A 10,278-nucleotide genomic window follows, 5' to 3' on the forward strand; every position below is an offset into this window, starting at 1 on the left:
TTTGCATAATTAATATCAACTTCCTGGAATTAAATTCTTCCTTATACAAGAGATTGGACAAATGACCTGGGTTCTTCCCAACCCCAAATATATGATTCCTGCTTAGCTCTCATAGGAGTTTCATAACCAGCCCTGGCTGGTTTGGCTCAGTGGATAGAGTGTTGGCATAGGGACTGAAGGATCCCGGTTCGATTTCAGTCAAGGGCACATGCCTGGGTTGCAAGCTCAATGCCCAGTAGGGAGTGTACAGGAGGCAGCCGATCAATGGTTCTCATCATTGATATTTCAATCTCTTTCTCCCTCTTTCCTCCTCTTTGAAATCAATAAACAAATATTTTATTTTTATAAAAGAGTTTCATAACCAGTTAAGAGTTGATTTTGTGTGCTGGATATGATAACAGTAGTTTACTAGCTTTTTTAAAACTCTGTTATCCTAAAGTTTTAAATTTGGAGTAGAAAGGAGAAAAACCAGGCAGAAAAAGATCAAGGCTTAGGTGGGTGGAATATGCTCCCTTGAATCTGGATAAGTAAAACATTGAGATGACATTACCAGAACATTTTCCCATCTCCTAAAACTGTAATGTATAATAGCAATCTTGAAGATTTTTTTCTTGAATGGTGGAAATCCATTCAGAAATGACTATTAACATTATGTGCCTGCACTAACATCTTGTCATAAGAGAATCTGTGACTATGCTGAAACCAGTTTGGCTCAGTGGATAGAGCGTCAGTCTGCGGACTGAAGGGTCCCAGGTTCGATTCCAATCAAGGGCATGTACCTTGGTTGCGGGCACATCCCCAGTAGGGGGTGTGCAAGAGGCAGTTGACCAATGTTTCTCTCTGGTGGATGTTTCTCTCTCATCGATGTTTCTAGCTTTCTATCCCTCTCTATTCCTCTCTGTAAAACTCCATAAAATATATTTTTAAAATAAATAAATAAATAAATAAATAAATAAATAAATAAATAAGAGAATCTGTGACTAAGTTGGCATTAGTTCATTATGTAGTGTGGCTTTTGGGAGTACAATCTCAGCTTTCCTCAAATATGAAAATATATTTCACAAACCAATTTCTGAAAGTCAAGCGAGGTTCCATTCCTCACATGAGGGGGAAAAAAAATAGCAATTCTTTTGAGATGTAAGCTAAAGACTTAAAGAAAATAATGAAATGGGGAGCACAGAACATGAAACTGGAATCATAATTGCACTCTGTTTTATGCACAAGAGAATAGAACCTGGAAAATATAACAAGGTTTCCTCCACCATTGGACTGATTGGCTAGCCAAGTAGATTTTTAAATAATACATACATTTTGCAATTTTGGAACTGTTTTGGCATCTTCTTATTAGAAGATCATATCTGAAAACTTTAGGGAAATTACACTTTGGTCTCTAGAGTTTCTGATCAGCTTTCTGAACATGTCTCTCTAGATGTGAAACAAGAAGAATATTTCTCATTTAAATTATGATTTTCCTTCTTTATTACTCCTAATTCACTCACCCTATTCAAACGAGGTTATGCAGATTTAACCTTGGATAGTCATAAATGCCTTTTAAACTGCTGTTAATTTGAAACAAATGGATTGAAGTATAAATGTTTTCCATTTTGGTTCCTCTAAAAAAATACAATTTAATTTTAAAGATTTTTTTTTAAAGGGCAATATACTGTCACTTCATTGCTTAATCATCTTTGAATTCCTCCCCTGCCTTTAGCTCTCATCATATGCAGTGTTATTGTTTGGATCTATAGTTTCAAGATTAACATATATTAGATTGATTACCATGATTACCTTCCCTTCTTAATTTGAGTATATTTGTGTGGATATGGGTAGGTGTATATTAATTGGAGAGAAAATGAGATGGAAAGAGACCATGGAATGGGGTGGTGGTGGTTTTAAAACATACATACACACACACACACACACACACACACCCAAAAAAAACACAAAAACAAAACAAAACAAAACAAAAAACAGGTTAATAGGAGATAAATATTCTATATAATTTATTTACTATTATGCTTTTTGTTTATATGTTCCACCTCCATAAAACATAAACTTCATGAAGGTGGGGTCTTTGGTTTACTCTCTGATATAGTCAAAGCAACTGGAACAGCCTCTTGCACATAATAGGAACAAAGTACAATTCATTAAATTTTACTTGAATAAGCCAAATTATTTAGTAGTAGAATGATTAACAAGATGAGAATTGTGCTTTATAAAAGTACATTCATCATTCAGGGTGGGTTGATGAATATGTTTCAAATGCAAGGTGGTTACATTACTTTTTTTAATATATATTTTATTGATTTTTCACAGAAAGGAAGGGAGAGGGATAGAGAGCTAGAAATATCAATGAGAGAGATACATCAACCTGCTGCTTCCTGCACACCCCCTACCGGGGATGTGCCCGCAGCCAATATACATGCCCTTGACCGGAATTGAACCTGGGACCCTTGAGTCTGCAGATGGACACTCTATCCACTGAGCCAAACCAGTTTCGGCTACATTACTTTCTGATAGCATATCATGCATGTGTGAGTGTGCGGGTGTCAGAGAAAATTGGGGGTTGGGGGAAGGAAGGGAAAAAGGGCAGACAGAGAGAATTGGAATGAATTTCCGAGTTATTGAACTGGTTGAGGTTTTTGATTCCCCTAAATATGTTAGTTTTCACACACACTCACACACAATGAATTCATCACTAATTAAATGAAAATAAATTACTATTAAGTAAGATAAGATTAAACTCACTATCTTACTCAACAATGACTACTTGACAAAATAAATATTTTATTTAATAAAATCTTGGTATATATTATGATATATTGCTATTTGCAGTAAATGTGATTTTTTTAAGTTATGCTGTATTGAAATTAAAATCTGGTATAGGTCCAAAAGTGAATTCCGTGGCCTGGAGTCTTGACAAGTTGACATTTACTTGACTTACTAAAATCCATCGAGAAAATATGGCAGTCCGAGCTCATGGGCTGCCCTGCAGCAAAACAAGTCAAAGCTGAAGTGAATTTGCAGAACTGGCAGAACTTGAATTGCTTTCGTAAACTAAGTGGCTAGCACTTCTATTGCTTGACTAAGTCTGTGCCCACCAACCCCCCCACATGCACATCCACTCTTCATCATTTCCCCTTTTAGTCAAACAGAAATCCTGCTGCTCTATAATATGATCACAAACACATTTCTCTGCACTTGATTCCATTTTGTCCCAGTGGTTTTGAACACATATTTAATTAACTGGGGGAAAAAATCCCACACTGAAAGTAGCCCCACCAAAAAAAAAAATCTATAAATGAGTAAAAAGACTCTGTTTCTGTTTAAAGACTTGTGGCTTACCTCAATACATAATGCAGTGGATTTACAAGATTGTTACTTAATAGCAATGTGAAAAACCACACTCAGCCGAGTAGTTAAAAATTTCTCCTTAAAAGTTCCACTTTTATAATTGGTTGTTATGGTAACTTGGTGCTCACTTAAACATATTTTAAGATTATTGGTTAATAATGCATAACACATTTTAATCCTATATCCTCCCATTTACCCATTGGGGAAAACAGTTTTTTACCAGCTCATAGCATTGCATAAGTGAAACACAAAACTGAAAACTGCTTGATGTGTTTAACTATGTTAATAAAGTCCTGAAAGTCACAACTACATTATTGCAACATTAAAATAACCACCTAGCAGCAGGTAGACTTTGTATGGGAATGTTAAAAACCAACATGTGTGTGTGTGTGTGTGTGTGTGTGTGTGTGTGTGTGAGAGAGAGAGAGAGAGAGAGAGAGAGAGGACAGAATATGAATGCATTTCAGAAAACTAGACTTTAAACCAGATGTGATGACTGCTAAGAAGAACATATTTACGACCAATTTTCTACTAACCCAAACGCAATGTACAAGTGTTCAACTAAAATAGTGCTAAAAATTCCATTTACAGTTCCCGAATTAAGTGATGAAAAAATGTTCATCTATATTCAGGCACAAAACTAACATCACTGCTAGTTTACCAATAAGTCATTCATCTGCTTCAGAATGATGTACGTGACTGAATTGGGAGAAAATGGGCATTTGACAATAAAAAAAACCTGTTTAAAACTGCTGAAAGTGCTGACGTTTTGGACAGCTCCCTTCTGATTTCTCTACAGTATTTCTATTAGGTGTCTTCCGTTTTTTTCGTTTTTTGTTTTTTGTTTTGTTTTGTTTTGTTTTTTGTTTTTTTCTGCTTTACCAAATCAGAAACGAGCTTAACCAAAGCAGTTTGGTTTGGGTTTGGTTTTCCTTGTGTTGAGTTTTGGGCCAAAATATTCCTCCAGTGAAAGAGATTTAAGGAACTACATAACAGGTAGAGTGCTCCCTATACTGAGCCCATTTTCATTTTTCCAAAGGTTCTAGCTGGCAAGCAGGGAGCGGCCCTCTCCACGCCCATGCCCCGCGGCAATCCCATCGCCGCCGCCCAGGAAGGACCTCGGCCTCTCCCCTGCCAGCCCGGTGGGCGCGGGAGCAGGTCCTCCATTGCCTAGGATCTCAAGAACTTTCCCAAGTGGAGACTCCCGAGCACAGACTCCCAAGGAGACAGTGGCCACAAACAGAACAGCCGCCCACAGTAAGTCTGTGTGGCTGGAAAAGGGACCCAGAAACCACTGCCCTGAGCGAAGGATGCCCGGGCACAGCCTGGCCGCATCATCCTGGGTGGCAGCGCACAAAACCCACCTTCTGCGGAAAGGCTGGCGGCTCCGTGCAACTCCCGACGGCTTCCTACAATAATTACATATAAAATAAACACAGTGCAGGCACCCGGGGAAAGTGGGCGCGAAAACCTGGTTCCATTTGGGGGTGGTAGCCTGCTCTAGGTCCGGTGGTCCGGACTCGCTTGGACCGGAACTTTCTCGCTGGGCGGAGCCCGGGGGAGGAGGGGGCATGCCCGGCGGGATCCCACCCGGGAGAAGGGGCTGCACCTGGACGCGCACGAGGCCCAGGTGCAGCCACTTCGGTCCCTGCCCCCCACGCCCCACTCCGGCGCGGGCCCCCAGCCGCTCAGCGCGCCCCTCCAAGCGGGGCTCTCTCCATCCCCAAAACCGCGCTCCCGAAAAGTGCAGGGAGCTTCCTAGCAGGGACCTCGGAGACAAAAAACTCGCCACTCCTCCCCAAGCCCAGTTCCCATCCCCTACTCTGTCCTCCTTTTCTCCGGCGAGGCTGTCCCTTTCCCCTCCCCGGCCACCCCTCCCCAGTCCCCCGCGCAAAGTGGGACTTCGGGGAGCCAGCCGCGGTGAAGGCGCCCGTGCCTGGCGCGCTGGGTCCCTGTTTTCGGGCAATAAAGTTCCATGTGCCCGGCTCGCGAGGAGCGCTGTGTGTGCACTCTCCCTTCTCTCCCGCTGCACCGGGAGCACGCGATCCGCTCCGTCCCAGCCCGGGTCCACGCGATCCGCTCCGTCCCAGCCCGGATCCACGCGATCCGCTCCGTCCCAGCCCGGGTCCCTGAAGGACGTCGGCTCACGCGAGAGGGAGCCCCCCGCGCGCCCTGCAAAGTGCCCCAAACCGCGCGCCCACACATGCATCTGCGCACACACACACACACACACACACACACTCACACAAAAACAATGCCAGCCCCACGCGATCCAAGTGCCAGCGAGGAGGGCAGAACACGGGACCAGGAGTGTGGGCACCGGCGCGGGCATCCGCTAGCCTCGCGCCCGGACTCGCCGTCTCGAGTCCCAAACACCCTTGTCAGGATGCCCCGGGCACAACGAGCCTCTTCACCCCGCAGAAATCACACCGGGGGCCGCACGGGCGCCGCCGGGCTGAACCTTACCCGCGGGGCGCGTGGTCTCCCGCCGCTCGGCCGGCCCGCGGGCCCCGGGAGGCTGCGGCGAGGGTCCCGGGGATGCTGCTGCTCCGCTGCCGCTGCCCGGATGCCCGGCGCCAGCATCACTTCGCCGCCGCCGCCTCCTCCGCCCCCTCGTGCTCTGCTCTCTCGGCCGCCCCTCCCCGGCAGCCGCCTGCACGCCCGGCGGCGCGGCGGGGTGGGGTGGGCAGCGGCGGCGCGAGCTCGCCCAGCGGCGGCAGCAGCCGAAGCGGCTGCGGCGGCGGCGGCGACGGCGGCAGCCCGAGCCCGGAGCCCCGCGGCGCTTCCCGGGCGAAGGCTCCGGGCCTCCGCGACTGACAGCGCCGCGCAGCCAATCGCCGCCTCGCCCCGCGCGGAGAAGGGCGGCCAATCAGAGCGCGCGGCCCGAGGTTTGCCTCCGCCCCCGCTCAGCGGGCTGGTTTCCGGGGGAGGCGGGGGCGCGGCTGGGTTTGGGATGGGGGAGGCGCGGTAGGGGCGTGAGGTCGGGTGGGCGCTCCTGGTTCTCGCTCCCGGGGCGGAGCGAGTTGGCCAAGGTGGGCCTGGGGCGCTCTCCAACTGCCCGGAGCCCAGGGCTTGGCCAAAGAGGGCGCACAGGGGTGACTCTGTCCCCAGGCTCAGCGGGTCCCGAGGTTCAGCGTCCTGGCATCCCCTTCGCAGCGGTCCTGGAACCCGGGGCCAAAGGCGTTGCTGGAGAACGAGTCCTGGGAGGTGGTGCCGACTTGAAGGAATCTTGGGAACAGTCACCAGACAGCGCCCCAGCCCTCTCCTTTTGGCAGTTTTGGCAGCGTTGGCAGCTTTGGAGTAGTGTGGCACTTCTGAGCCTCAGAACCACTCCTTATGACAGTCCACCCAGAAGTGTGCCAGAGCTAAGCAAGGGGCAAATGGGGAAATGTTCTCAAAGTTGTAGGTGGAGTGGACTTTCCTTCCAAATAAACTCCCTCATCTACACACACACACACACACACACACACACAACAAAACACCCAAGAAGCAATGGATAAGGCTTAAGCAGGCAGCCTAGTTGATTTGCTTTTTTTTCTTCTTTTTCTTTGGAGAATCACTTCTGAATGACACAATAGGTTTTTGCTTGTGGTGTGGTGCCATGAGAGAAAATTATGGATTGGCTGCCTCCTGCACGCCCCCTGTAGGGGATCAAGATGCAACCAAGTACTCCTCAAGGAATCTAACCTTGACATCCTGGTTCATGGGTCAACATTCAACCACTGAGCCCCACTGGCTGAGTGATGTGGTGTGCTTTTTAAGCCTACTTAGATATGTCCATTTTTCTCCCCATGCAGTGAGAGAGCTTGTCAGTGGAGGAAGACATGTTCTTAGGCATTACTTAAGTCAATTACCACTAGCGTAATCTGGAAAATTCATAAAATAATTTAATATTAACTGATGCAAAAAAACAACAAAAAAACAACCTATACTTATCCATAACAGGAACTGAATATTTCACTGAAGTTAGTTCTGACAAAAGCTACATGTAGCAGACAAAAAAACACACACAAAAAAAAAAAACCAAAACACTGAATTTCAATGGAAAGAAATCAGTCAAGTTCTAGCTCTGCTTATGACTGGGTGAGTAATCGAAGGTCAGTCATCTTTGCCAGCATTTCTTATCTGTAAAATAGAGAATAAAAACAAAATCACACCTCTAGCTGCCTTTCTAAGATGTGAGGATTAACTAATAATTGGCACTGCATGCCACCATGGGATTTTGCAGAACAGCCCTTCCAAAAAGGAAGAGCACTGACTTTTAATGATAATATTACCCTCTCTTGAATGTGACTTACTTTTTAATTCTCACAATAGGTCTGTACATAACACCTATTTCTACAGATGAACCTATTCAATTCCAAAGAAGAGTTTTGTTTTGTTTTTTTACTAATTTTATAATAAATTGACCATCAGAGACACTATTTGTTGATGTTGTTCAGCAAGAATGTTTTTCCCATTGTTTATTTATTATGCCACTTCCAACATGATTGAATTATGCAAGTTTAAAGCACCATGATTTAAATGAAAGGTAATCCATTTTGTTTCATATTGGATGTCAATTGCACCTTTATTAGAAGTATTTCCCCAAATAATATGATTAATTAGATAATTTCAAATACATAAAGCCTCTGTTCTCATATTTGAAACTCTAAAACATCTATAATAACGAATATTACTCATGCTCATCTTAAAAGATTTCTAACAAGCCTTTTATAGTAAAAGATTGAAGCAACAGAAAAGAAAACAACAAGGAAAACCACCAGAGTGGAATTGGACTCTATTCAATTCATCACAACTAGGGTTTTCTTATACTATACTAGCAGCTCAACGCATGCAATTTGTTCACGAGAGGTGGGGGTGGGGGGTGGGGTGGGAGGTATCCTTCAACTCAATCTGCAACCTCTTCAATCTGGGACCTGTTGGGGGATTTCCGACTGCTGGTTTCGGCCCAATCCCAATAGGAATCATCCCTCTCACAATTCTGGAACACTGGCTCCTAACCACTCACCTGCCTACCTGCCTGATTTCCCCTAACTGCTTCTGCCTGCCAGCCTGATTTCTCTAACAGCTTCCCTGCCAGCCTGGTCATCCCCAACTACCCTCCACTGTCAGCCTGATAGCCCATAACTGCCCTCACCTGCCTCAACCCACCTCCTCCATGCCTTGCAGAGCCACGGGACCTCCAGGCCTCACCTCGCAGAGCTCTGCTGTGTGTGTGGCCATTATGTGGCAGCCACCTTATAGCGACTATCTTGTGGTGGCCACCTTGTGGCAGCCATCGCACAAAGGGCGTCATGCAAGGGCATGACACCACCTAAGCTTTTATTATATATGATGATAACCAGGACCGATGTTCTCCCTCACACACTCAGGAGTAAATGTAACAAAGTCACACAACAACATTATATAGGAAACAGGGCTCCAGACCAAGCAAATGTTCAGGCACTTAGCCCTATAGTTTTCCCACCACACAATTTTCTACTGAGATTTGGAAATTATCAATATAGAGGGAATCACTGAAACCAAGAGAATGTAAAAGATAGCTCAGGACAAAACATAGAGCAACACATCTAGGAGACCACTTATAATTAAGAGAAAATAAAGATAGGAGATGTTTTTGTTTTTGTTTTTGTGGAAAGGGGCAAAATTTAATCTGAAATCTAGAAAGGCAATAAAAAGTAATGTGGAATCCAAGAAAAGAGGTTTTTAAAGGACTGTAAAGTGAACTATATAAGCTCTTGACTATAAGTATTGACAAGAGATAATGGATTGACTGTTATTTCTTTTGAAAGCACAGTTATGGTAGGGTGATTGGTGTGAAAATAATTTAATCCACACAGAATGGGGGAAAAATAGTACAAGTGGGTATGTTTTTTATTATAATAGAAAGGAGTTATGTTAATCTAAATGAAATATTTTGAAATGGAGGTGGAGTCATGATTTATGCAGAACGCTATATAAAGAACTTCGATCAACATAAAATCTCCTCATCTTAAATTACTGACAGTATCATTGCTATTATTAAAACAAAATTATTTGCAAAGATATGCAATGCTTCAATTAATGTGTATGCTATAGAAATTAAACCACTGCCAAAATTGAAGAATATATTTTTTTCTTCTTTTAAATGTATTTTTATTGATGTCAGAGAGGGAGAGATCAATGATGAGAGAGAGTCATTGATTGGCTAGCTATTGCACCCCACCACCACCACTCTCCCACCCCAATGGAGACTGAGCCCACAAACCAGACATGTGCCCTGACCAGGAATCTAACCCTGACCTTCTGGTTTATAGGTTGATTCTCAACCACATAGCCATGCTGGTCAGGCAAAAAGACATTTCTAAATCTAAGAAATCTACCTTATGCATTCCATCTGCAATTTTTATAGCTTAGAATTAGGTTATTTGCTTCAATAAGAGAACCCAACCTCTTTTTAGTAATGAAGTTCTTTTTCCTTAACACTAAAGTGTTTAGCCTAAAGTGTTTAGTGTTTAGTCTTAACACTAAAGAAAAGCTGTATATTACACTGGTCCAACATTAGGTAGAAAAGTGGAAAGGAGACATGGGCATGTGTGTGTATGTACTTTGGAGGGGAGGGAGGGGTAGGCAGGTGAAGGAGGAGCAGTGGGGGGTGGGAAGAGTTAAGAAGGAGGGAAGGAGCAGCATTTTCAAGTTATTTGTGTACCAGTTCTCATGGCTTTATTAATCAATGCTTATTTCAGAAGCCACTTAAAGCAGAAGGCACTAAAAATTAATTTTTAAAAAATGACTTGTATATTACCACAACAGAATGCTATTTATGTGCCTAGCATGGTGCTAGGAGCTCAATAAATGTTTGGTAAAAAAAAAATAAATAAATGTATAAATGTTGCATGGGGGATGGGGGGGGGACGAAAGGAGGCTGCAGGTGAAAGTTGA

General features: G+C 44.3%; 1 protein-coding gene across 2 annotated transcripts in view; it reads right to left on the reverse strand.

Annotated features, from left to right (window-relative positions):
- B3GALT1 (beta-1,3-galactosyltransferase 1) overlaps positions 1-6,087 on the reverse strand; it is a 473,540-nt gene extending 467,453 nt beyond the window's left edge. For both annotated transcript variants that reach the window (XM_036421711.2, XM_045575386.1), the window contains exon 1: positions 5,821-6,087. The gene's annotated coding sequence lies outside the window, so the exon portion shown is untranslated. The remainder of the gene's footprint in view (positions 1-5,820) is intronic.
- Positions 6,088-10,278: the final 4,191 nt, after the last annotated feature.

This window comes from Pipistrellus kuhlii, unplaced genomic scaffold, assembly GCF_014108245.1.
Source record: "Pipistrellus kuhlii isolate mPipKuh1 unplaced genomic scaffold, mPipKuh1.p scaffold_m20_p_7, whole genome shotgun sequence".
NCBI lineage: Eukaryota > Metazoa > Chordata > Mammalia > Chiroptera > Vespertilionidae > Pipistrellus > Pipistrellus kuhlii.